Source organism: Lissotriton vulgaris, chromosome 10, assembly GCF_964263255.1.
Source record: "Lissotriton vulgaris chromosome 10, aLisVul1.2, whole genome shotgun sequence".
In the NCBI taxonomy this organism is placed as follows: Eukaryota; Metazoa; Chordata; class Amphibia; order Caudata; family Salamandridae; genus Lissotriton; species Lissotriton vulgaris.
In genome coordinates, this window is record NC_141698.1 from 271,885,730 (window position 1) to 271,911,710 (window position 25,981).

General features: G+C 46.9%; 1 protein-coding gene across 1 annotated transcript in view; it reads right to left on the minus strand.

Moving 5' to 3' along the window:
• The window catches only part of CCDC12 (coiled-coil domain containing 12), a 274,086-nt gene that overhangs the window by 177,306 nt on the left and 70,799 nt on the right, over nt 1–25,981 (minus strand). The window lies entirely within an intron of this gene.

The following is a 25,981-nucleotide window of genomic DNA, read 5'->3' on the forward strand; positions in this document are numbered from 1 at the left end:
TCCGGTATGTGAAGGAATCTGCAAAGCCAGGGCATGAAGGTATAGAATAAGGCACAGCGGAGAAGACATACTAATGGCAATACAACACTATTAACTTAACACAATTTAACTGCTGTTTCTGTACAGTCTCTGAGCCTTGAAGATTGTATTTGGTGTCAAACCCACTGATAAGGCTCATTTATTACATTCAGGCACAGGATGGAAACCAGGCGAGGATGTCTCATATTTTATCCTTCACCAGTAGATGGGAATATGGTTTCGGAATTGGATATTAACACCTATTGTGGAGGGGCCATTTTGTGTTGAACCCTCCTCTCTTCTTAAAGCGTGAGATGCGTTTTCACCGTCGTGTTTTCCTGTATCCGCAACAAAAACTCAAGCACAAAATACATAGACCGGGCGGAAACACAACACCCTGAAACCCTCAATTGAATCAATGTTTCTTTAAAAACAAGTACAACGTGCGGTGGGAAGATTTTACCTCTATACATTTGGGATTTAAAACCATTCAATGGGTAAAGGCACGTGAGGCGAAAACAAACATCTCATTTTTCACAGTGGCTCACAGCAGGATAGGGACACTTGGGCAGAACAATGTTCACGCCGGAGGCGGAGGAAGTCGCGGCACCTGTCAAATGACCCTAGGAACTGACTTGTGCTCCAGCCGCAACACACTGCCAGGCAAAGTACAGAGAAGAAGGCGCTCGCCAGACCCAAGTGTCGGAAAGAGTGCCCAGAGCACCGGAAGGGCAGGATCAGGAGTGGACCCCTAAAATCATGTGCAAGTTACACGCCCACTAACAAGAGATTGCTCAGGGTTTAGAATGTGTTGGGCATCCTGGAATGCGGAATAACATACACATGATATTTGCTCATTCTTACGTCCACATAAAGCATTTCTGTGTCACTTGCTCATGTAATTTGCACCAGGTTTTACCTGCTGCAAATTAAGGGAGCAAACACCCGCGATTTGCACCTCCACTTTAATTCCGTTTTTGGATACCAACTGAAGTTTGGCACCCACTGGAAAACCGAACAAGCCTACTCCCCCCCCCCCCCCCCCCCTCAAAAAAAAAAAAAGATTAAAGACACACTTGAGACCTGAAATTCAATGTTTATTGAATTTAAGCTTTGTGGGCCAGGGCACCCACACTAAAATCTGGGGTGAATGGGTGGGGTTCAGAAGTATGGTTGCGGAGAGTGAGTCTGGTCCACTTTTGGATAATTGTTTCGTGCTGGGTCTGTCTGCCTTCATCACTGAGAGAGAAGACAATGTATTCATGCCTCGAATGACTTTGTAGAAACGGTTGAATATCTAAGTTGATTATTTGGAGGGATGACTATGTCTTGATTTTTGTTTTTAAAAAAAAAATCACTAATATGGTTTCATTAACAAATAATGTACAGTTTATAAGTATCCATCTGAAAGCTCACAATACATGCACTCTGTCACTCATCTTTGCCCTTATACGTCCAATCATCCTCCCACTGACTCATTCTTACATTCACTCACCCACCCCAGGTGCGCAACACCCATTGGGCAGAACGGGCTTCAGCCCCCCTCCCTTCCGTCAGCTGCTGTCGGCTGGGCTGCCCCGGCTTGAGTTGGTGCCGGCCAGCCTCACCTTCAAGAAGGGTGACCAACCTATGTGATAATCCCTTTTACGGATACTTTTTGTCCGTAATTTTGGGCATTTTTGAGAAGCGTCAATTACCCGATGGGGCGCCTCACACTCTTTCTCTGAGCACAAGAGCAGCCCCACCTGACCATTGTCATTCTGTCTGTGGCTGATGATTGTCACATACAGAATGACAATGGGCCAGTCTGGGCTGTTACAGCATGTGGTGGGTCTCCTCCCGCCTTGGTCAAGGGGAGGGCAGGACATTCTTGTTTAACAGTACATAGAGAAAATTGTTGCACCTCACGAAATGAAAGAAATGTACAATATCCATTTCATGTATAGAAGTCAGGGAAAGAAGTTGAAAAGAAGGGGTTATGGGTCTTTCACAGTCTCATCCTTTTGGAACTGAAGCAGTTTCAATGTTATATACAACGAAGCCATAGTTGCTGCTTTTTTATTTTATGCAACTAACAACAATTGACAAAGCCAATAGTCCTGGCTTGTTGTAGGTGTGATGTATTATATATCTGGCTACAATAATAGTAGTGGAAAACCAGTCGGGCAGCACACTATGCTAAGCACAGATGTTTAGCAAGCCTGTTTTAAACCACGCTCTTAATTACATCAGACACGCCCTTTGGAAAGACCCCCAAGTTTTTTCAACACACTTAAAACCCTGGAAACAACACTGTGTCACAGTCCCATCAGGTCCCGGCACTGGGCATCATGCTGGACTCATGACTTCCAAGTTTACCGATTGCCTATGTGCAGGGGCATAGTGAACCCTCCCCGCCACAACCTTGCTTTGGGGACAACAGCAAGGGTTAAGTTCATGATGGGCCTCTTCCGTCTGCAACTAAGCAGACAAAGGCTCAACTCATAATTAATGTGAAAAGATGGGTGAGTAGGTAAGTGAAGGAATGGGTATGGCAGTATGGATTAGTGAAGGGAAGAATGGAGGAGTGAAAGGGTGAATGGATGGATAATGTGAGAAAGGATGGATGGGTGAGTGAGTGGAAGGATGCATGAGAGAAAGGGTAAATAAATAGATGTATAGGTAGAATGGTGGATGTATGCGTAAAAGGATGAATGGATGGGTAAAGGGTGAATGGATGGGTAAAAGGGTGAATGGATCGGTAAAAGGGTGAATGGATGGGTAAAAGAGTGGATGGATGGGTAAAAGGAAGGATGGATGGGTAAAAGGGTGGATGGATGGGTAAAAGGGTGGATGGATGGGTAAAAGGATGAATAGAGGGGTAAAAGGATGAATAGAGGAGTGAAAGGGTGGATGATGGGCGAGTGAATGGACGGATGGATTAGTGAAATGATGGATGGATTGATGAATTGATAAGTGAAAGGGTGCATGGATGGATAGATGAGTGAGATGGTGGATGTAAGGATGGGTGAGTGAAAGGGAGTGTAGATGGGCATAAGGATGGATGGATGAGGGATAGGGTCAATGGATGGATTCATGAGTGGATGCATGGGTGGTTGGATGGCTAAGTGAAAGGGGGATGGAGAGAGAAAGGGAGGATGGATGGATGAGTAAAAGTATGGATATATGATTGACAAGATGGATGAGTGTATGGATGAGTGAAAAGAAACCTGTAAGGATGGATGAGTAAAAGAATGCATAGATGAGCGAAAGGGAGGGTGAAGAGCTGGAAGAAAGGATGGATGGATGAGTGAAATGGTTAATGGATGAGTGACTGGACAGATGAATGGGTGAATGTATAGATGGATGAGTAAGTGAAAGGATGGCTGGATGGGTGACAAGGGTAAATGGTTGAATGGATGAGTGAATGGGTGAAAGGATGGATGGAGGAATGAGTAAAAGGGTGGATGGAAGGACGGATGAGTGAAATGATGGCTGGAAGGATAGATGATGGATAGGTTTGGAAATGGTTGAATAGGTTTGGATATGAATGGGTACACAGATGGAAAGACCGAATGAATGGTGAAAGACTCAATAATGGATGAAAGAATGAATGGATGCCACACCCCGGGTGACTCAAACCGACATATGATGTCAGGTAGCAAGCCTGAAACTCAGGCTTGAAATTCTCCTTCTGCCTGCCAAAAAGCAGAAACTAATTTCTTGTACGGCACCGTGGTACAAGAGACGTTCCACTGCTGGGTGACTGGGCGCACTGCTCTCAAGCCACCTGGAAACAGTGCGAGCAGCTCCCACCCGCCCAGAGGCCATGGGAGATGAAAGAGGGCACATCTCTGTGCAGCCCTTCTGCAAGACAACATAACATGCACTTGCAGACAACAGCACCAACGTGACTCGAGTCACTTCCACAACAAATGTTTTTTTCTTTAAAAATTTTGCACTCCTAAAAATATTGCGCCCGGGGCAACCACCCCTGTGGCCCCTCCCACGCTACACCACTGCCTACCAGTATGAATTTTGTAAAAGATAACAGGAGTGTAAACCCATCAACCTTGTTGGGATTGGGGTAGAGAATTATATACAAGGAACAATATCCCAACCGGTATTGTTTGCAGACAGTTATTGAGGATATCTATACAGTATTATCCAAACAGAGAAAGGAGACTCAGTTCAATTTTCATATGTGCTCAAGGCATCATTTCTATAAGCATTCTGAGAAGTATAGGGCAATTGTAATTAACAGTTGATATCAACACTGCAATTATTAAATAGTAAGTAACAGCCCAAGGTTGTACAAGGTGCACGAGTGCAAAAGTGAGTGACACTACGGCGACACAAGTGACAGTGAGAGCAACGTGGATGGTGCAAGGTGTATGGTGAACAGTTATATACAGTGAATAAAAACAACAGAGTGGTTTCAGAGTAATTCAAGAGGATTGTTATTCATTTTCCATTTTTTGCGAAAACCACTGTGTGAGAGGCGCCTAGAATCTCGCTGGAGAGTCGACGGCGTTTCGATCCGTAGGATTTAGGATCATCATCAGGACAAATGAGGGCTGGTAGCAGTGCGTTTAGGCAACAGGCGGATAAAGCAAGGGTTGGCGGGTAAAAATCCCGCGTCTGTAGGGGTGCCTTGATGGACGTCCCAGGGCAGAGGAGGGGTCCAAACGCCAGACTGAAGTGATCAGTTCTACTAGGACATATGCGCAATTAATGGTTTGAAGGGGATGCTGGAGCCGCGAGGTCAGTCAATGGGTCTGCGCCGGTGACAGCGTGATCCACCAGGGAAGAGGACCCAATCAAATTAGGAGTCATAGGTTTACAGAGCCTCGTGGTCCAAGGGTGGATCTTCGTGGCAACACCCGGACAGCGCTTCATTCGCCCGATTCACCCGAGGAGAGATTGATTCTCCCCCGCCCCCCTTCCGCCGATCACTCCGAGATCAGCGCGGTTTTCAACCTGGGACCACGAAGATCCACCATTAATTGCTCATATGCCCTAGTAGAACTGATCACTTCAGTCTAGAGTTTGGACCCCTCCTCTGCCCTGGGACGTCCATCGAGGCACCCCTACAGACGCGGGATTTTTACCCGCCAACCCTTGCTTTACCCACCTGTTGCCTAAACGCACTGCTATCAGCCCTCATTTGTCCTGATGATGATCCTAAATCCTACGGATCGAAACGCCGTCGACTCTCCTGCGAGATTCTAGGCGCCTCTCACACAGTGGTTTTCGCAAAAAAATGGAAAATGAATAACAATCCTCTTGAATTATTCTGAAACCACTGTTGTTTTTATTCACTGTATATAACTGTTCACCATACACCTTGCGCCGTCCACGCTGCTCTCACTGTCACTTGTGTCGCCGTAGTGTCACTCACTTTTGCACTCATGCACCTTGTACAACCTTGGGCTGTTACTTACTATTTAATAATTGCAGTGTTGATATCAACTGTTAATTACAATTGCCCTATACTTCTCAGAATGCTTATAAAAATGATGCCTTTGGCACATATGAAAATTGAACTAAGTCCCCTTTCTCTGTTTGGATAATGCTGTACAGATATCCTCAATAACTGTCTGCAAACAATACCGGTTGGGATATTGTTCCTTGTATATAATACCAGTATGAATGACATCTGACTCGTACACCTAGTGCACGCTGCTCCACTCTGTGCAGCTCCACTCTAGTCCATCCTACTCCACTAAACTCTACAGCACTCCCATCCACTAAGCCAAATCATAACCCTCTACTCCACACTACGACGCTCTTCTCCACTCTGTCATTCCATACCACTCCACACCACTCTAAGACCCATCAGTCCACATTACTCCATGACACCCTATGCCACTCCACTCAGAATTTCCCCAATATGTCTTTGCGACCAGACAGGTGCAATGTGTGGTCGATGCAACCTAAAAAAGCTCTAGGACATGGCCAGCCCTGGGCGCGTCATATGCTTTTTCTCTGGAGGACGGGAAAGACAGGGCAAGCTACAACAATGCGTGTGGTGGGTGGTAGGGCAGTGGCAAGCAGCAACGCGGGTGGGGACATAGCACGCAACAGGAAGGGAGGGCAGCGGGACAGTGCAAGCAGCAACACAGGAGGGGCAGGAAGACAGGGCAAACAGGGTACACTCTATCTCCTGAGGCTCAGCCGGGAGAACGCTACTGTTTATTTTACCTTTGTGTGTTTAGGAATTGTGGTTGCATTTACCTGCTCTCATTATCCTGGCCACCAGTATTCCTTGACACCCATGCTCTGGACACTCTCGCGCAGCTGAATCGAGCGCTGCCGCGAATTACCACTCTCTCGCCGCCATTCCCCAGAGCACATAGGCCACGCCCACCACCTACAGGCCACGCCCCCCGCCGAAGGCTTCCCCTCGCTGATTACTAGCGTTGCCAGAGGCAGTCATCTCTCCTGAGGCGCAGCCGGGAGAACGCTTGTGTTGCAGTAAACTTTTGATTTTAATTGTTCATTTGAACATATTTTAACTTCCTGATCTCACTTGGGCACCTGTCTGTTTCGATTTTCTCGAGGCCGCAGGCCACGCCCACTATCTGTAAGCCACGCCCCCTACCGAAGGCATATAGGCGCGTTGTTCACGAGCGCCTGCCAGAGGTACACTCTATCTCCTGAGGCTCAGCCGGGAGGACGCTACTGTTTATTTTACCTTTGTGTGTTTAGAAATTGTGGTTGCATTTACCTGCTCTCATTATCCTGGCCACCAGTATTCCTTGACACCCATGCTCTGGACACTCTCGCGCAGCTGAATCGAGCGCTGCCGCGAATTACCACTCTCTCGCCGCCATTCCCCAGAGCACATAGGCCACGCCCACCACCTACAGGCCACGCCCCTTCCGGTTATTTCCTCTATTTACAATGTGTCTACCCCGGTCGCGCAGCGGACGGGAGCAGCGGGCGCGCCGTTAGCGCACCGAAGGCGCGCCAAAGGCAAGCCCGTCTGTGCCCGTCCGTGACCGCACGGGACCAGGGCCATGTCACTCTGCCCGTTCCCCTCCCCACACTTACAATACCCAGGAACTTTTATCCCTCAGACCTCCAGCGTTCCTTTGTCCTCTACTTCCTTGCCACACGCTTAAACGCCTGAGCGATCTAGGTATCTCCCAGGTTTGTTTACCACCCGGACCGAATTACAAGCGCAGAATGGGCTCAACGGAGTCCCCTACTAGCCCTAACCCACCTCTGTTTAATTTGGACTGTATCTATCTTAATACTAGATCGCTGGTGAGGCATCAGCTGGATATATTTCTGTTACTTACTTCGCAGAAACCTGACCTGTTGCTACTTACTGAGACCTGGCTTACTGAGAACTCACAGCCCGATATACTGGCCTCACTCCCATCAGATTATTATATTTTGGCAGCAAATCGTGCTCCAGGTAAAGCCGGAGGGGGAGTGGCGGCCATCATTAACAAAAAACATCATTTTGTTAGTCGCCCGTCCCTGCTGCTACCTGGCACCGAAAATTTAGTCATAAAAACCGATACAGAGAAAGGCGCCATAGCCCTGGTTTTACTTTACCGTCCCCCACAAACTATGCCCGCCTTCCCCTCAGGACTCGCCGAACAATTAGCGTCAATCACATTGAAATACCCTCATACCATCCTTATCGGAGACTTTAACCTGTGGTTTGACAACCTGGACACTGATACCCAAGCAAGAGAATTGTATGACCTACTCACCGACATCAATATGATCCAATTCATACAGTCCCCCACTCATGAGAAAGGCCACCACCTCGACCAACTATGGTCGCATAATCTCCCTCTATCATCCATCTCGATTCAACCCTGCATTTGGTCAGACCACCATTTTGTTCATTTTTCCCTTCAAATAAGGAGACAACACCAGACTCCTCCTCAGACTGGAGGGGAAACTCGCAAATGGGGGGCGATAGATCCTTCTGCCTTTCTGGATACCCTGGTCTCTACCCTGCCACCATTTGACGACATGGGGGACGTAGATGACATCCATAAGGCGCTCTTTTCCTGGATCCAAAGCGCTGCAAATATTCATGCTCCCAATGTAAAATTTTCCCGCTCACGCGACAAAGAGGCCCACAAATGGTTCACTGCGGACCTTAAACAACTTAAACTAGAGGTCAGGCAAAAAGAGAGAATTTGGCGCAGGAATTATCTTTCACAAGATAAAGAGGCTTATTGCTTGAGTCGCCGCCTCTACCAAAAAACCATCCTCCAGAAGAAGACCGACTATTTTTCAGGTATAATTCTGAAATCTCAGAACCAAACTAAAGATATCTTTAGAAGAGTGAACGACCTCTGCAACGATGAGCGTACATCACTACCTATCGTACAATCTCAAGCTTTATGTGATGATTTGAATGATTACTTCATCAACAAAATCATTACCATTAAACAAAGTATACCATCACACTCTGCCAATAACATCACTGAGGACACATATATGAACCCAGAGACCTTAGACCTCATTCCCCTGATCGATTCCATACAATTGTCGGAACTCCTTCTACGGGTCAAATCAGGTTCACCCAACGACATCTGCCCTCCTTCTATTTTTAGAGAATTAGGCCTATCCCTTCCACATGCACTTTTGCCTATTCTCAATGAGTCTCTGAGACAAGGTAGAGTCCCCGCAGATTTCAAAAAAGCCCTCCTTATACCTCTGGTGAAAAAACAAGGGAAGGACCCATTGGATTTAACCAACTATAGACCTATTTCCCTGTTGCCCTACCTCTCAAAAGTGCTGGAGGCCCATGTCTCTAAGAGTGTCTCCAATTTCATCGAGACCACCAACTATTTGGAACCTAATCAAGCGGGATTCCGCCCGGGTCACTCAACAGAGGCGGTGATCCTGGCGGTCCAGGACAACCTTAGAGCTAGCGCGGATGCTGATCTGCATCAAGCCCTGGTGCTGCTTGACCTCTCGGCGGCGTTCGACACGGTTGACTATGACATTCTGATCAACCGTGTCGAACAGGCCGGCCTGAGAGGACCAGCGCTGAGTTGGATTTCTTCTTTTATTGAGGGTCGGACGCAGGCAATCCAACTGGGCAGCTTCATAGGCACCAGGCATATGTCCACCTGCGGAGTTCCGCAGGGGTCGTCATTATCCCCCTTATTATTTAATCTTTATTTACGCCCTCTTCTTCATTCCCTTAAGAAATTTAAAGTCACGGTGTTTAACTACGCGGATGACTTACAGCTATTATTTCATCTCAATATCCCTGACGCTGTGTCCGAATTTCAGAACACCATGAAACACATCCAATGCTGGATGAACGAAAACCATCTAAAACTCAACCCGGGCAAAACAGAATTACTTTTGCCCGGGAATAGTTTATCCAGCTGGAGTGTGAACTTCTGGCCTGCAGACCTGGGCATACCCCCTGAAAAGTCCACTGCTGTAAAGAGCTTAGGCATCACGCTCCAATCGGACCTGTCCTTAAAAACTCAGGTGGGCGCCACGGTCTCAGCAAGCTTTTTCCAAATGAGGAAAATAAAAAAAATTGCTCACCTTCTCACTCAGTCTGCCTTAACCCAGGTCATTATGGCCTTAGTCATGTCCCGTCTGGATTACTCCAACAGTGTCTATCTGGGACTTCCAGCGGGCCTGTTGAAGAGACTCCAACTAGTCCAGAACCAGGCGGCCAGACTTATCCTACATCAGCCAAAATGGTCCTCTATCAAATCAGGACTCGAAAAACTACACTGGCTTCCCATTCCCCAGCGTATAGCCTTTAAAACTGGCTGCATCATCTTCAAAGCCACACAAGAGAAAGGCCCTGCCTTTATTTGTAGCCTGATCTCTAAATATACACCTACCAGAAGTCTGCGCTCTGCTCAAAAATCCTTACTGGAGGTGTCTCGCTTTAAAAGGAAGCGACAGGGAGGTAGCTGCTTCCGCCATCTAGCAGCCTTACTTTGGAATTCCATTCCCTTACCGATCAGGCAGAGCAAGGACTTACTCACCTTTCGTAAAGGATTAAAAACATGGCTGTTCTCTCAAGCTTACCATTAAGCCACTATTAGCTCGGTGTTATGTTGGACTGATCCCTCACCTCTTCTATAGCGCCATGAAGCCCACGGGCGTACGAGCGCTTTATAAATTGATTTTAACATAACATAACATAACAAAGCAGGAAGTGAGGGGCAAGCAACAAAGCAGGAGGGGTCGAAGGGACATGGGCAAGCAACAAAAAGGGAGGGACTCGGCACACTAAATAAAAAAGTATGTCTGGAAGCGAGAGCAGTGGAAGGACAGACACTGTTCAAGGAAGCAGTATCCATGCTCCAGGCGAGGGATAAACAAACTAAGAGGAAGTGAAGCTGCCACGCGCTGACCAAAGAGAAGCAAGGAAATTAGAGTGACAATGAAGCCAACCAATGGTAAGCAATGGGAAGGCTCTAAGCCCCTCTTAACTAAACAAAATATCATGCAAGCAACAGCGCATGCGCTGTCTCAGAAGAGACCTAAAAACTCCTTAACCCATCACTAACGTGAATATTTTTTTTCCTTTTGGTAATGCAAATGGTACCTTTAACTTGCATTGTAATCGTCTGTTGGTTTCACGTGTATGAGTTCACAAAGACACACACGGTACCCATTTGACGTGGTGTGCTATGCAAAATGCAGAAATTTCAGCTACAAATGTGTTCTCTAAAACATAAAATGAAGCCTTACAAAAGAGGTCTGTCAGAGTAAACTACTTAGGGCATCTTTTAGTTCTATCTCGTTCCCAGGTGGCTACTGTTTAAGAAATGTGGCAAGGGTCAGAGCTGCCAAATTTGGAACTGGGGAACTAGGTTCGAGTCTAAGCGTGGGCTCAACATCCTGTGATCCTGGGCAAATCACTCCCTCTCCAGTGCATACCACAAAAAAATTAATGTATCCTTGTGCAATTGCACTGGTGTTCATGTAAAGTTCCCCAATACGTTCGAGTTGAGTTAGCGCTATATGAAAATGCAAAAAAAAAGAACAAATTAGGGAGGTTGTAAGCAATAAAAATAAGAATAATGATCCCACCAACGAATACCGCATCAATCCCTGACCGAAAGGGGTCGGAGTTAAAATAATAGGCGTTAATCCCTTACATTGGCAGTAGTGTAGGTTGAAAGGTTGAATCGGTTTTAGGATTCAAACCTACATGAAACTAACGCACGCATAACCCACTGAGCTATCTCATTGGCTTCCCACTAGCGGTGTCCAGAGCTCGCTAAAGAATGTTATGGTAGAAATACCCACAGCAGCTGGACAGGCTGTGAAATGCGAAGGAGTGCATCTTTTTGTCGGAGGGCGGTTAGAGGTTTTGGCGCCTGGTACATGCAGCTTCACAATGTGAATCGTCCGCTTGGCTACACGTGGTTTTGTTTACTGCGTTATCAGTGACCTCTGACCTCATCGCTTTAGAGTATCCACCCGTGCCAGGAGCCCGGGCCAAGAATCTGCCTCACAGCAACAATAAATGTGATTTTTGGTTCATCGATCATGCTAGTTTATCACATTTCTTGGAACTAGAAGGGCTAGAGGCAGCAGCAAGGGCCGGATGGGGCTAGGGAAGGATGTGGCGCTGGCGGCTCTTGTTGAGAAGGTCCCTGAAAGAAAATGTTCAAGTGGAACATAAACTGAGCCTCTGCCTTACAGAAGCAGACCCCTAGAGAGAAGCGGGACACGTTTGAATTAGAAATGCTCCGACCCAATTACACGTTCCCTCAATCCTAGCTAATAATAACAGGAGGATCACAATGAAAACAGAGAGTTTGTGGTAAGTGCCCACTTCAAGGCTGGCGTCTCAAGTCTCACCGAAGGACAAGGAATCTCACACAATAGAACGCAGTTTCACTAATTAGATGGCAGTCCCACGGGCTTGAACACAGTCTCATTCATTAAGTTGCAGTCTCTCCCTCCCTCCACCTGGTGCCGTTACTCGCCGGGCCTGCCTCTCTCCTTGGGGCATTGGCATATTCTCTGAACTGAGTGATTTGCATTGGAGCACCTGATCACTCAGTCAGGTGCGGCTATCACATCCTGAAGCACAGTGTCACTCACTGGGCGGCAGTAAGGCTCGCTGGACCACAGACACCCTCCTGGCCAGCCTTGGTCTCTGCATGTATGTAGTGTGTGTATAGGTACTTGTCCAGCACAAGCATAGTTGGAGCAGGGTTCTAGCCCTAAAAAAGAGGGGGAGGGGGGACTCACCAAGTTAGGCAGAATGGCAAATCACAGGGCCTGACATCACAGGAAGTGACATCACCACATGTGACATCACAGACCGTGACATCGCATGTAAGCATCACAAGAAGTGACATCAGATCTAAAAACCGTACATATGTTTAGGAGGTCTATTGAGTACATTTGAGCACATTACAATATTTAGCAAATTAGATTTTGCATTGAGGGTTGTGACAAAATACTGTCGCAAGCCAGACGCAACATTTGGACCTCAACTTATTCATTTATATTTTTTAAACCCTACCACAAAGAATGGGCAACAAGGAGAAACAAGGCAGCAAATCTGTTCTGCTTAATTGGTTGCAATGTCTGTATTTTAAAATATCTTATGGGGGTAAGGCACCTCCTGCAGGGATCTTTGTGTGCCCAGTAAATCTCAGGGAATAAAAATAATAATGGTAAGATAACTCTGGAGGATAGCGTATTTGCTGGAAAGATCTGTGTTTTGCCTAGTCCCAGTTTTGAATCAAAGTCGCATAGAGGGTTAATATTTCTCCTGCAAAGCACATTATGTAACACGCAGATGACCGATTTTTATTTTATGAAAATGGGTAAGTGAGTTAATGCCTTTAAAACAGAGTTCCTTTTGCTACTTGCAGTTCATAGATTGTAATCCTTCTAATATAGTACAGTGAGGAATGAACGACATGTGGCTCCTACACCTTGTAACCCTCACTGTCTTATGTAACACATCCTTTCTAATGATGTACACACATATGATTTATTGTCAAAGTATAATCTGTACGTGTGATGTTAAGCGCTCGGACCCCCTGCAGTTAGAGGAGTAGGGCTAAAGCCCTATAAAAGAAATAAAACAAAATAGTGGTATTTAAATTATTTGTGTAAATACCGGGGCGACCAACACATCTGACATTCTTGCAGCGCACGCATATCTCTTATATACAGGGAATGAACAAAGTTAGCATGCCTCTCTTAAGTACCTGTGAAGTGATAAGATGCGAGCCTCTGTTTCCCCTCCACTGCATTTAGGTGTGAGGCTTCCCAAAGCTCCCAGCCAGGATACTCCAACAAAAAGAGGCTTAATGGCCCCTTAAATCTGGCCAGGAGACTCCAAGAAAAGAAGGCCTGATGGCTCCTTAACTCCTGCTTTTGTTATGGGCGAAGATGGAATCTGATCAGCCCCTTCTCCACCTGCCCACTGCTGCTTGGAACAAAAGCAGACACCGTGCAGGCTCTGCTGAAAGTGTCCCGGTGTCAGAAAATAATACAAGGACAAGCTCAGCAGGTCTGTGAATCCCGGGAGCAGCAGCAAAGGAGCGTGGCACTCCTCTGAAAATGGCCAGCTTTGCAGCAGTGTAGACAGTGTCCATCCAGGTCTTCCTTCGAGTCGAGCCCTGAGTTGGAGGCTATATAGACCTCGATAGTCTTACACCTGGGAAATATATATATTTTCTAATAAAATATTGTCTTCTGGTGTAGGAAGGGGGAGGTCAGGGACTACCAGACTCAAGAGAAGTGTCTTTCGATGGCTTCGGTGCCAAGATGAAGCACACAGACTGACCTGGGGAGAAAGATCTGTGGCTAGAATATCCAGATTTGAGGGACAGTCCTGTTTCTTCACCATCTGTTTCAGGAGATCTGGCACTTGTTCACAGGAGCAGCCAGCTGAATAAAGAGGCAATGTTCCAACTTACATCATGTCAAGACTTACATCATGTCAAGACCTCCAGTACTGGCTTTAAAAATGTTCTCTCTCTGTCTTCTTTCTATTCTTCTCCACCCTTCCTGCACCCCGACCAATCTCTTATCTCCTTACCTTAGTCATTCAGGCAGGCTAAGTTTCCAACAGGTACGCGAAAGCGGGTACACATGAGCTGGGGAACTACAGAAGGTAAACAGTTAGCTGAGCACCATAAAAGCAACGTGATTGGGGGCTGGGAGGATGCTAGCATTTTATCTCATTTGAGAAGAAAAAATGATGCAAGAGTTGATGTCGCAATGGGTTCTTGGAGGAGTGTAGCTGCTGTTTTTCATGGACTAGCTCAACTTTCCAGTAGTTAGAGGTCAGTTTTAATCAAGAGTTTGTCTCCAAAGTGAATAGAGGAGTGAGTGCTTGTGGAACCTGCCCGTGGGACACCTTGCAGGGCTGTTCTGCCAGACAGGGCATGTGTGTCAGGGACTTGACATCATCCCATAAGAGATGGACCTCCAATCTGCAGGAAGTCTGTAGGCCTCGGTGAACCACCGATGGGGCGATTCACAAAGCCTCTTTTGACGAACCAGCCTATCTCTGCAAGGCACATGTAGGTACAGATGATGAGGAGGAGCTGCCAGCGCCACGGCTTCTTGGTGGACCGTAAGTGGATGATGAGCAGCAAGGCACCGATACAGGATATAAACGCAGTGGGGGAGTTACAATGCATGGGGAAAAGCTTAGATTCCTAAAAGGATTCCTTTCCTTCGGACACTGGTCATCAGCTATTGCCAGAACCTTTGTATTTCCCAACCAGGAGGCACAGGCACCTCCTGACACTCAGCCTAAGGGGAAATCATGCCCACACCTGTTTGTAAGACTAGTTCTTGCATCACTGTTTATTGAGTTACCTCCTCAGAGTAGGAGTGAGACACTTCTGGGAGCTACTGAGACATCAGGGAGGTGCCTCACCCATGATGGGATGGAAGCAGAGAGGTTACATCAATACTTTGTGTGAGCTACTAGGGCAAGAGAAGGAGAGTCAGTATGAGCAGATGTTAATTCCACAATATACACAGAAAATTCACTCAACATTATAAATGAAATTGCCAATATGTGCAGAAAAACATGAACACAATAAAATCTTAGGACTTTCGGTTCCAATTGATTACTCAGTCCAGGGTATGCAGATCTAGAACATCATACATACAAGCAAGTGCTATGAGGGTGTTGGCCAAGAGGCGGATACCAATGGCTGGAAGTTTGCGAGTGGGCCAATGGTGGGGACTTGGACGAAGGATGTTACCATGGGCTAGGGCTGAGGAGCAAGCTTTGATTAGGGAGGAAGCCCGTGGGGTGATGCAATGCCCGATAACCAGCCTGAGAACACCCGGTGGGAGAGTCTGAAGGGGAGGCTGAGAGACCAGAGGGACCAGCTGAAGGAGATGGAAGGGTCTCCCAGGGAGACAGACTTGAGGGGGAAGATGGGCACTGAGTGGGGTGGTGGGGTGGATTGCTACTGCCTTCCCCATCCTGAACTGGAAAGTGGGTGGTTGTACAGGGGCTGTCATCTTCCCCAGGCCCCGATTTCATGCTTCCATGAGGCTTCATGATTCCACTGTGTTTGTGTGTGTGTGTGTTTGTGTGTGGGGTCCCCTGCAAGCTGCGAGGTAACCACTGGGTCATACACCCCCACGGCCACTGTACCAGAGTTTCTCATTGTTCTGCTTGACTTAGCAGACACGAGTGATCCCTACACTGATTTGACTGTTGCTTCCCTTTCTCCTTCTTGGCTTTTTCCTTTTCCCACCCTGCCTTCTGTTTGGAGTATTTTAAAAACACTTGATGTTGTACAGTTATCTGTAAGGCCCCCCTTCCCCTTTTCTGTTTCTTTCATAATGTGTATATTTTTGTTATCAGCAGGGGCCTGGATTGGGTGATACAGATTGCTAACCCACTGTATATTTTTTATATGAAGCCTTTATGGATAAATCGCCAGCTGTGGCCCACTCGAATATTATAGAATCAACATGTCCAGACTGTTGTTATTCGTGTGTACAAAAGCTTGCACCTTAGGGTGTTGTTTCACTTAAATGAAAATAAACATATTTAAAGAAAAAAAGAAAGTGCTACGAGGGATCAGCGTAAGGCGCATGGTGATACTGAATGCATTAGGTTCAACTATGCACGAAGAAGATGCACACCATGACATACTTCATGTGAAGGTGACACCTTGGGAAATGGCCATGTTTTGCTCAATGTAGGCACTAACAGCACTTACAATCAAACTGAGTGATTGGGAAAGCAGAAAAGGAATCTAGCACTTCCCACCAGGACTCTCGATCAGCCCCCAAGGCTCATGGGAAAGTCATGCAGAAAAATTGCAGCCACCCCATGGGTAAGAAATAGCGAACACTTGCTGCATTCCTGGTTTCCTTTACATTCCATATCCTTGGAACAATAGTCAAAAAGGTGCAGCCACTCAGGGATTAATTGTAAATCCTCAGGTCAATAAAGCAGGCCACCTTAAAGAAGCAGAGTATAAACAGGAATGAATTCCACATGGATGAGTTCTGTCTGGAGTGGCATACTGGCAAGATAACACAAACATGATGCACAGGGACACGGCCTGCATAACGAACAGTGGCTGAGATGAATTCAAGCATTACACTCATCTCTTTTTCTGTTGCTCCCTGTGCATCCCATGACACAGATCCTTGCTTTTAACACCATCGCCGCTGCACCCATTCCCCCCCCGGTGCTGAACTTTTCAGATTTACATTGTTTTATGACGAGCTGGGCTCGTCATCAGTGTGCGAGGAGGCTACACCATGACGAGCCCAGCTCGTCATGAGTGTGGAAGGGGTTAAGAGAGGAATTCAGTTATGTAGGCATTCAGGACCCACCCCAGCAGTGCCACGAAGCAGGTTGTGAATTCACTTGTGATCTCACTCTGTACCACGGTACGTCATTGAGGATAGGGTTTACACGCTCTTAGTGACTAAATGCAATGTGGCACACAAGCAGCTGTGTTCTGCTCCAGTTGAAGTTTCTTTGCCCATTGGAGAATACTTTTTGCAACCAAAGTGTTCCCATATTCTTACCCCAGTCGCACAAAGCAATGAACATTTGATGTGCCATTCGACTTGGACAGAAGCGGAGGCAACACCCTAACGCTAAAAAAGCTGAATCTTCCACCCCCAGGCTGAAGCCAGACTTGTATGGTAATAAGACATAGTATATCTGATTGGGAAATGGATATGCCGAGTCAGTAATAAATGGAGCAGTGGTCGCCCTGCAAACCTCTCTGTTGCCATTTTGAGATCCAAAGGCCAATCTAGCAATCTGACCTCCTTCTAGCATGGGATTAATCCGAAATGTGGCTCACAACTCTAATATGTCAAGTGCATTTGTGTGGCTTTTGTCTACCCCTTGCATGGCCTCAGAATGTGCAATTCCTTTATGGTTGTAGGGTTTTCGTTTACTGCACCCAAAGAGGCCTTGTATCTGGTTGTGTTTTTATGATTTAAGGATGCATCACACTGGATAATGCCCCCCTCTCCCCCTGCCATGGGGCCGGGATGGTTCCGTGGTCAGGAACGCAGCTACCAGTGGTGCAGGAGGTGCAGTGGCACCGGGCCGCGAGGCATGTGGAGGCCATTGAAGCCTGATCATTGATGTTTTCTTACCATTACAAGAGCAGTTGCAAGGACCATTTCCCTAAGGCATGCAAGCTGCGCCCTTGTCTGCAGTGAGCTTGGCGTCCTTGGGTGCGTGTGCCCAAGGACGTTGACGTGAGTGTGCGGGCAAACGCAGGCGTCCATTGCTCACCTTTCAGCTAGTGGTGAAAATAACGTGGTAATAAAAAAAGAAATGACGTCAAACTACCTAGGTTGAAAAAGATGACTGTATCACAACCTGCTTCAGATAGACGTGTCCATAACAAAAATGTTGAATGATCCTTAAACACAGCTCTGAGACCTCCAACCCTAAAAGATTGATTCAGCCGACGGCAAAAGTGCAATTATTTCAAAAACGACAACTTCGCCAAAGAAATGTCAAACAGAACTATCCCAACCAATGTACGACTGATGCGCGAGATACTATTCACTTGAAGCAAAAGTCTTCTTCGCATCTCCAAAAGTTAACTCTCACCCTCACCACGTGGAGAAAGGCACCACGGGATACCTCAGCTGACGCTCCGTGCGCCCGGACAAAGAGGTACCCGGATCAGTTTCCATGGAGCCCAGGCCTCTGCCAGAAGCGCGCGAGGGCACGGCTGGCGCACCGGGCACGAGATGAAAGGCGCGCGCACCGGGGGGCTCACGTGAACAGACGGAGCCCGGTTATTAGCGACAAAAAGGGATCGGTGTCCATTGTAATGGCGAGGCCTGAAAGAGATAGGTGGGAGAACATTGGATCCCAACCTATTCTCCAGCCCTCTAAAGAAAACAAATCAACACAAAAGTAACCGCTAGACGTCTGAGGAACCTTATCCTGTTTTCCTTTAGCGTTCTAGTGCGGAATGGAAACACAGGAACAAGGATTTATACAAGCGTTTGTATCACTTACATCCGAAGTGCTGAAATATGGAAAGAACGCAGAACACAAATGAACGCGAACTATGAATGAAGGCCGATAGACAATGTTTCTCAGTGGGTCAAAGCACCTGCTTCTATGCCCCACTACAACAGCAGGTATGTTGGAAAGTACAAAGGAGTCGAATTCAACCTAACATTTCTGTGAGGCCGATAAATCAAGGTCCACTGACCTGGGTAAAGGTATTTTTTTAATATATAAAATACATATATATATTAAAACAAAAAAACAATATATATCAGAAAAAAAACGTACTCCTAACGGAAGAGAGCACGCACACAAGGGCTGCAGGATTAAGGATTCTTTATTGATTCAGTCAGGCCTCCCTCGACCTAGAAACCAGGAGAGACGTGTTTCGGTACCCCTGCAGCCTTTGTCAATCTGGAAAGCGTGGTTTTTCCAGCTCAATTTAAAATGTCTCAATCATAGACATAGATAAAATACAGCATGTTTTAAAAGAATTTTGCAACTAATACAGTGAACTACACATACAGTGAAATACACCCACAGTGAAATACAAAATACTTGCCACATCAATGTAGTGGACTTACTGAAGCTACCAAAGGTATTATGATGCAACATGCACAAATATGATTATGCTGACAATATATGGGTAGTCCAAAAATAACTACGTTCGCTTTGTACAGGTAAATGTAGATCACCGTCTTACTTATTTTAAAACACTTTCTTGCTATTATTTCAAAGAAACCAGCGAAAACCCCATCAAAGTAAACACTTAATTTGTGCGGCATATCTTGGAATATTCGGGAAACTTCAATGGATGATTACAATCACCGCTAGATTGTAAAATTGTGCTCAGATTCTAGCCTTCGAATTGAAGGGACAGAAACAACTGATTAGTTGGAGTCTAAACATCATTTGCAGGTCATAATACAATATATATATATATATATATATATATATATATATATATATATTTGCAGCACAATAATAGAGAGTCCGAGACAATTACAGCGTAAATTAAGTCACGCAACTCAAGAACATATCCTTTCCACAAGACCAACCCTCTTCCTACCCCGTGTCCAATGTCTAGAGAGGTTAAACGGGGCAGCAACTCAGTCCTTAACGGGCCCATTCCCCATACATATAATAAGGTTCCGTCCAGTATAACCCCCTCCAACCATACGTCTCTCGTTAGTTCCTCTCATGGGCCCCACCAAATGGTTCCATGTTTCTTCGGGGAACCTATGGCTTAATGTATTGTTCCCTCGCCTGCGTGCAGCAGTCCAGGTTGCAGCCCATTGAGTTTAGTGGGGTGTACGCATGCTACTCCAAACCTGTAAAGGTCCCTTCTGGCCACCGTAAGGGCTGTGTTGCAGAATATAAGTGGGTATCGTCTGATCACCCACATGCCCAGCACACCACTTGTAGTGTGAGGGTGACTGAGGCACCCAATACTTGCTCCAAGGGGTGCCCTATATGTCGCGGAAGCTCAGGGTTGGATTGGTAGGCGGGCACTCAGGCAATGGGCCGGTATCGGAGTTGCAGCTGGGAGTCCTTTTTCGGCCAGTTTTGTAGCTGTTTGGGCTGTCTGTGCTGTTTAGATGCTGCAACCGGCCCAGTGGGGGCTTCAAAGGCCTTTCTGGAGGCAGCTGAGCCTAAGTTACCTCCTTTTTGAGGTCGAGCTAGGGCAGGGCATGAGCTTCTCTGCAAGGCAAGCTGTATTTGAGTATGGACTTGAAGCTACGCCCACTCTCCGCTCATATTTTTCATTTGCTTGTTTCATTGTACTTTGTAAATGCTGGCTTCTGATTCGTTAATAGGCTTGTTAGTTCCTCCTTAGTACCGCCATGTCTTCATTTGTAACCTCCCATGAGGACTGGCCCTTTCACTTCTGTTGTTACACAACAGGTCTCATTTAGTCTGTAAGCAGGATTTTCTTTAATGAGTTTCTCCTACTGCAGGCACGACATGCTTTCCTACAAAATTTAGCACGCCATGGGCGCTTTCACTTTCTAAGTAGCCCAGGACAATGGCGGCCATTTCTTTGAAGTGAAATAGGTCTCGCATTTACAAGAGTTTGAGCTATTGGCATTGTAAATGACAATTACTTTTTAGGTCTCGCCTTTACCATTCCGCAGGAATGGGAAATGGGGAGAATTCAAGTCGGCTATTTTCTCTTCAAACCAAAGGGCTTTCAGCCCCGCGGTTTTCATGCTGTTCACGTGAACCACGTGATAACATGCACGCGCATTCAGGGCCAGCCAGCCCAGCACATCAAAGGGCTTCTCCTCCCCTAATTATTCATGGCCGGCCGCAGGCCGGCCGTACTTTCAGTTTCCCGGAAAGGCTTCTCCTCACCTAATTAGGGGAGGAGAAGCCCTTTGATGTGCTTCACACCAATGCGCCTCAGTCATTCCTCTAGTTTGTATTTGCTTCCAGACTCCGATCTGCTCATGTGCACAAGACGCTTTACACATTACACTCATCTGCCTGAAGTGGGAGTTTTAAACAAGCAAAGCTGGTCCTTCTGTACTTGCAGTTTCACTTCTAATGTGTGTTGTTATTTATCATGATTTTTAGCTGAGGTGTATCACGCTCGTTCATGAGTTTGATCTCTTCATACTGTGAAATGTTTTCTAAGTTGTTTTTGATAGTCTTACCGCTGGAGGTCTCCCTGTGCTACATTTAGCCTCTGACACATGCAACGCCACTCAACCATGCAACGCCACTCAACCATGCAACGCCACTCAACCATGCAACGCCACTCACACATGCAACGCCACTCACACATGCAACGCCACTCACACATGCAACGCCACTCACACACACATGCAACGCCACTCAACCACGCAACGCCACTCAACCACGCAACGCCACTCAACCACGCAACGCCACTCAACTACGCAACGCCACGCAACTACGCAACGCCACGGATGCAACGCCACTCACTCACACATGCAACGCCACTCACACACACATGCAACGCCACTCACACATGCAACGCCACTCACACATGCAACGCCACTCAACCACGCAACGCCAATCAACCACGCAACGCCACGCAACACCACTCAACTACGCAACGCTACGCAACGCCACGCAACTACGCAACGCCATGCAACTACGCAACGCCACGCAACTACGCAACGCCACGCAACTACGCAACGCCACTCAACTACGCAACGCCACTCAACTACGCAACGCCACTCACCTACGCAACGCCACTCACCTACGCAACGCCACTCAACTACGCAACGCCACTCAACTACGCAACGCCACTCAACTACGCAACGCTCACACATGCAACGGCACTCACACATGCAACGCCACTCACACATGCAACGCCACTCACACATGCAACGCCACTCACACATGCAACGCCACTCAACCACGCAACGCCACTCAACTACGCACACATGCAACGCCACTCACACATGCAACGCCACTCAACCACGCAACGCCACGCAACTACGCAACGCCACGCAACTACGCAACGCCACTCAACTACGCAACGCCACTCAACTACGCAACGCCACTCAACTACGCAACGCCACGCATGTCAGGATCTGGCCGGTTACGTCTGTTCGACCACCCAATGCACCTACTTACAAGGTGCGATGTCCCTCTGCTAGGCAAATCCCAATCTGGCGCGCGCTTCAAGCTCAGGCTCATGCTTCCTGGTTGTTCCGCGCTGATTACTAGGTTGGCGTTCTAGTGTTGATAGCCGTCCGCCATCTCATGGGCTAGTGCGTTCTATCTGCGCACTTCAACTGGAATTTCCCGGCGGTTGGTTGCTCCGTTCCGAGCGCCACTCTTTCTGTCCCCATTCAGGCCCATTTGCTGTCGGGTTGACACGGGGTTATTCAAAGTAATTCAGGGCAAGTTTTGGCAGGCATTCTGTTCCCGTAAGCCCGCCTGCATTTCCTGCCTCCCTCAAGTTCCCGCATTCCTGTGAAGTTCGCCGAGCGGTTATCGGCGCACCATTTCCTCAGTTCTGTACCCGCCTTCTCTTCTCACGGAGACTCAGCCGCTTCCCGCATTCCTGCTCCGCTGAGTAGCATTCCGAGGCGGTCCTCTGGTGAACTATCTTCCCGCTATTTCTTCTGAGAGCGGTAAGGTTTTCCATGTCTTGCTATTGACTGTCAATTCAGCATCAGTTAAGCAGCGTTATTTCCGAAGAGCTCCCCTCAGGCTTAGTTGGAGTCAGGGTTTCTACAGACTGCACAGAAACTATCTATCAAGTGAAGTCCTGCATTCCGACTTGATGTCCTTTCTGAAAGACTGTCTGAGACTTCAGTGTGAGCAGATTTTCTACAAGTAAATTGGGGTATTTTTGTATGCATATGATAATACTGTAGTTTACCACCTTTATTCTTGCCTTCATAAAAGACTCTAACGACAACTGGAGTACAACTGTTTGAACATTAAGCCTTCAGTATTCCATTAAGAGAGTTGCTCAGTCCACACAACTACAGGTACTAAAAGAGAGGTTGGGAGAGAGCATGAGGCAGGCAAGGGTTATTAGAACTGTAGTAAATCTCTGTTAATTGTTACAGGTGTACCAGTCCCTCATCCATAGAGGACGTGAAGAAGGCACCAGTGTGGAAGTCTCTCTTTGTTGTTCGTTATCCACTTCCCCTTTCCCTTCCATTCCTGGGCTCGGCGAAATCCGGGTTTAGGGGTGTTTGGGAATTGGGAAATATTCAGCATAGAAGTCCAGGCCACTCGCTCCCGCGGAATCAGGAAATTCAGGTACTACTTCTGACAGATTGAAGTGCCTACAATTGCCTTCCGACTGAGCGAGATGGCAGAAGGGTTAGATGTTAAGGCTTTGGCCTCAGTACTTGAAGGGTTACAGAAACAGTTAAGTGAGACTAGGGAGGAGGTGAGAAAGTCAAACCAGGAGACTAGTTATTTACGTCAGAGATTGGAGGAGTTATCTGAAAGCCCACGTCCAGATTTTGGTAGTATCAAGTCTCCAGCCTTCACTCCCTCTCCCTCATCTTCGTCAGAATTCACCACACAGGTCGTACACGCCATGTCCCCCACTATCCCTTTAGCCCCTCCTGAGAGATTTCAGGGTGATCCCCATAAGGCGCAGATTTTTCTTACCCAATGTTCCTTACACTTCCTATGCAAGCCCATCCTGTTTAAAGAGGACCAGTCTAAGGTGGCGTTTGTGCTGTCCTACCTGAGTGGCGATGCTGCAGCTTGGTCATTGCCGTTGGTGGCTTGCAACGATCCGGTGTTGTACAAATTCGAGGAGTTCAAGGCTGAATTTCTGCGCATTTTTGATCGAAGAACTATTTCTCAAACCACAGATAATGAGCTTTTGGAGTTAAAACAGGGGAACCGAGATCTAGTGGCTTATCTGGCCCACTTTAATAAATTGATTGTAGAAACTAGTTGGCCAGAGGCGAAGAGAGCGGCTATCTTTTATCGTGGATTAAAGGATGAATTGAAGGATGGTTTGGCTCAGATTCCAAGGAGGCCTACGGAGGTATCAGAACTAATTGATCTAGTGTTGCAGATAGATCAGAGGCAGGCGGAAAGACGCAATGAACGTCGGAAAGATGTTCGAACTATTCCACCGCGTTTTGACCGAGCTAGGTCGGAATCTGTCAAGAGTCAAGATGGTCTGAGTCATTCTATCGAAGAACCCATGCAGGTTGGAACAATACGAGGACCTCTTACCCAGGAGGAAAGAGAAAAGAGGCGTCTGGGCAAGTTGTGCATGTATTGTGGCCAAGCAGGTCACTTTGTCAAAGATTGTCCGAAGAAATCGAAGAATAGTTCGTGGGTAAAAGACAGGCTCCACCAGTAGACGGAGTTGCACTGGTGGGAGCGAAGGAAGAGACAACTCCAAAATCGCAGTTTTTGGCCAATACCCTGCAGTCTGCAGCCCCGCATTTGATTTTGTCTTGTAAGATTCAATTTGGAAAGTCTCATGTGGAAGAGGTTTCGGTGATGGTGGATTCGGGGGCAACTGGAAATTTTTGTGACATTCAATTTGCCAGATCTATTGGAATTCATTTTGAAAAAAAGTTAAGGCCAGAACCAGTTCGGGCTGTGGACGGCACCAATTTGTCTTCCGGGCCAATAGCTTACGATACAGAGGAGATAACTGTCGTAGGCCCGGGTGAACATCAGAGTTTCATCCGATTCAATCTGATCGACGCACCACAGTTTCAGCTCATCCTGGGTTTGCCTTGGCTCACCGATCATAACCCTCAAATTGACTGGTCTCGTCGCACAGTGAAGATGAACTCAGAATATTGTGGCGAGCACTGTTTTCAGGCAATTCCAGAAACCACAGGTTCCACGATGTCACAAAACTTGGTCAATCAAATCCAAATGGTTTGTGCTCTGGAACTACCCGTCATTCCAGATGAATATCAAGATTTGAAGGAAGTTTTCAACGAAAAAGAAGCACGTAAACTGCCACCTCATCGGGACTACGATTGTCGGATCGAATTGGAGCCTGGAGCTTCATTACCATGTAGTCGGATCTACGCATTATCAGAACCAGAGAATCTTCATTTGAAAGACTATATAGAACAAAATTTGGCCTGCGGATTCATTCGACCTTCAAAATCTCCTGTGTCATCACCTTTATTTTTCATTCCTAAGAAGGATGGGACCTTGAGAACCTGCATCGATTATAGAGCCTTGAATCTGGTCACAAAGAAGAATCGTTATCCTCTTCCCCTCATCTCTGAACTCCTTGATCAGGTGAAGGACGCTTGTGTGTATACCAAATTGGACTTACGGGGGGCCTATCATTTGGTGCGCATGGCAGAGGGTGAGGAGTGGAAGACTGCCTTCCGAACTAGGCTGGGGCTGTTCGAATACCAAGTGATGCCCTTTGGGCTATGTAACGCCCCTGCAGCCTTTCAGCATTTTGTGAATGATGTGCTTCGTGAGTTTCTGGATCGCATAGCTGTGGTTTACATAGATGATATCCTTATATTCTCAAACAGCTTAGAGGAACATGTTAACCATGTACGAGCAATTTTGGAACGACTGCTGGAGAATCATCTGTATGTTAAACTGGAAAAGTGTGTGTTTCATTCGGCAAGTGTGGAGTTTTTGGGTTTCATCCTGTCTCCTGAGGGGGTATCAATGGATGATTCCAAACTTCAGGCAATTAAGTCCTGGCCTGCTCCTAGATCTGTGAAGGAGATTCAGAGTTTTTTGGGATTCGCCAATTTTTATCGGCGATTCATTCAGAATTTCTCCGAAAAGGTTAGTCCAATTACTCGTCTGCTAAAGAAGAATGTACAATTCATTTGGGAACGAGAATCGGAAGAGGCCTTTCAGCTTTTAAAAGAAGCATTTGTCACCGCACCAGTTCTGCAACACCCAAATTTGAAGGAACCGTTTTTTATTGAAGCCGATGCCTCGAATTTGGCAATTGGAGGAATTCTGTCGCAACGCCAGAAAGACACTGGCCAACTCCATCCAGTGGCTTATCATTCTCGCAAATTATCTCCTGCTGAGATTAACTAT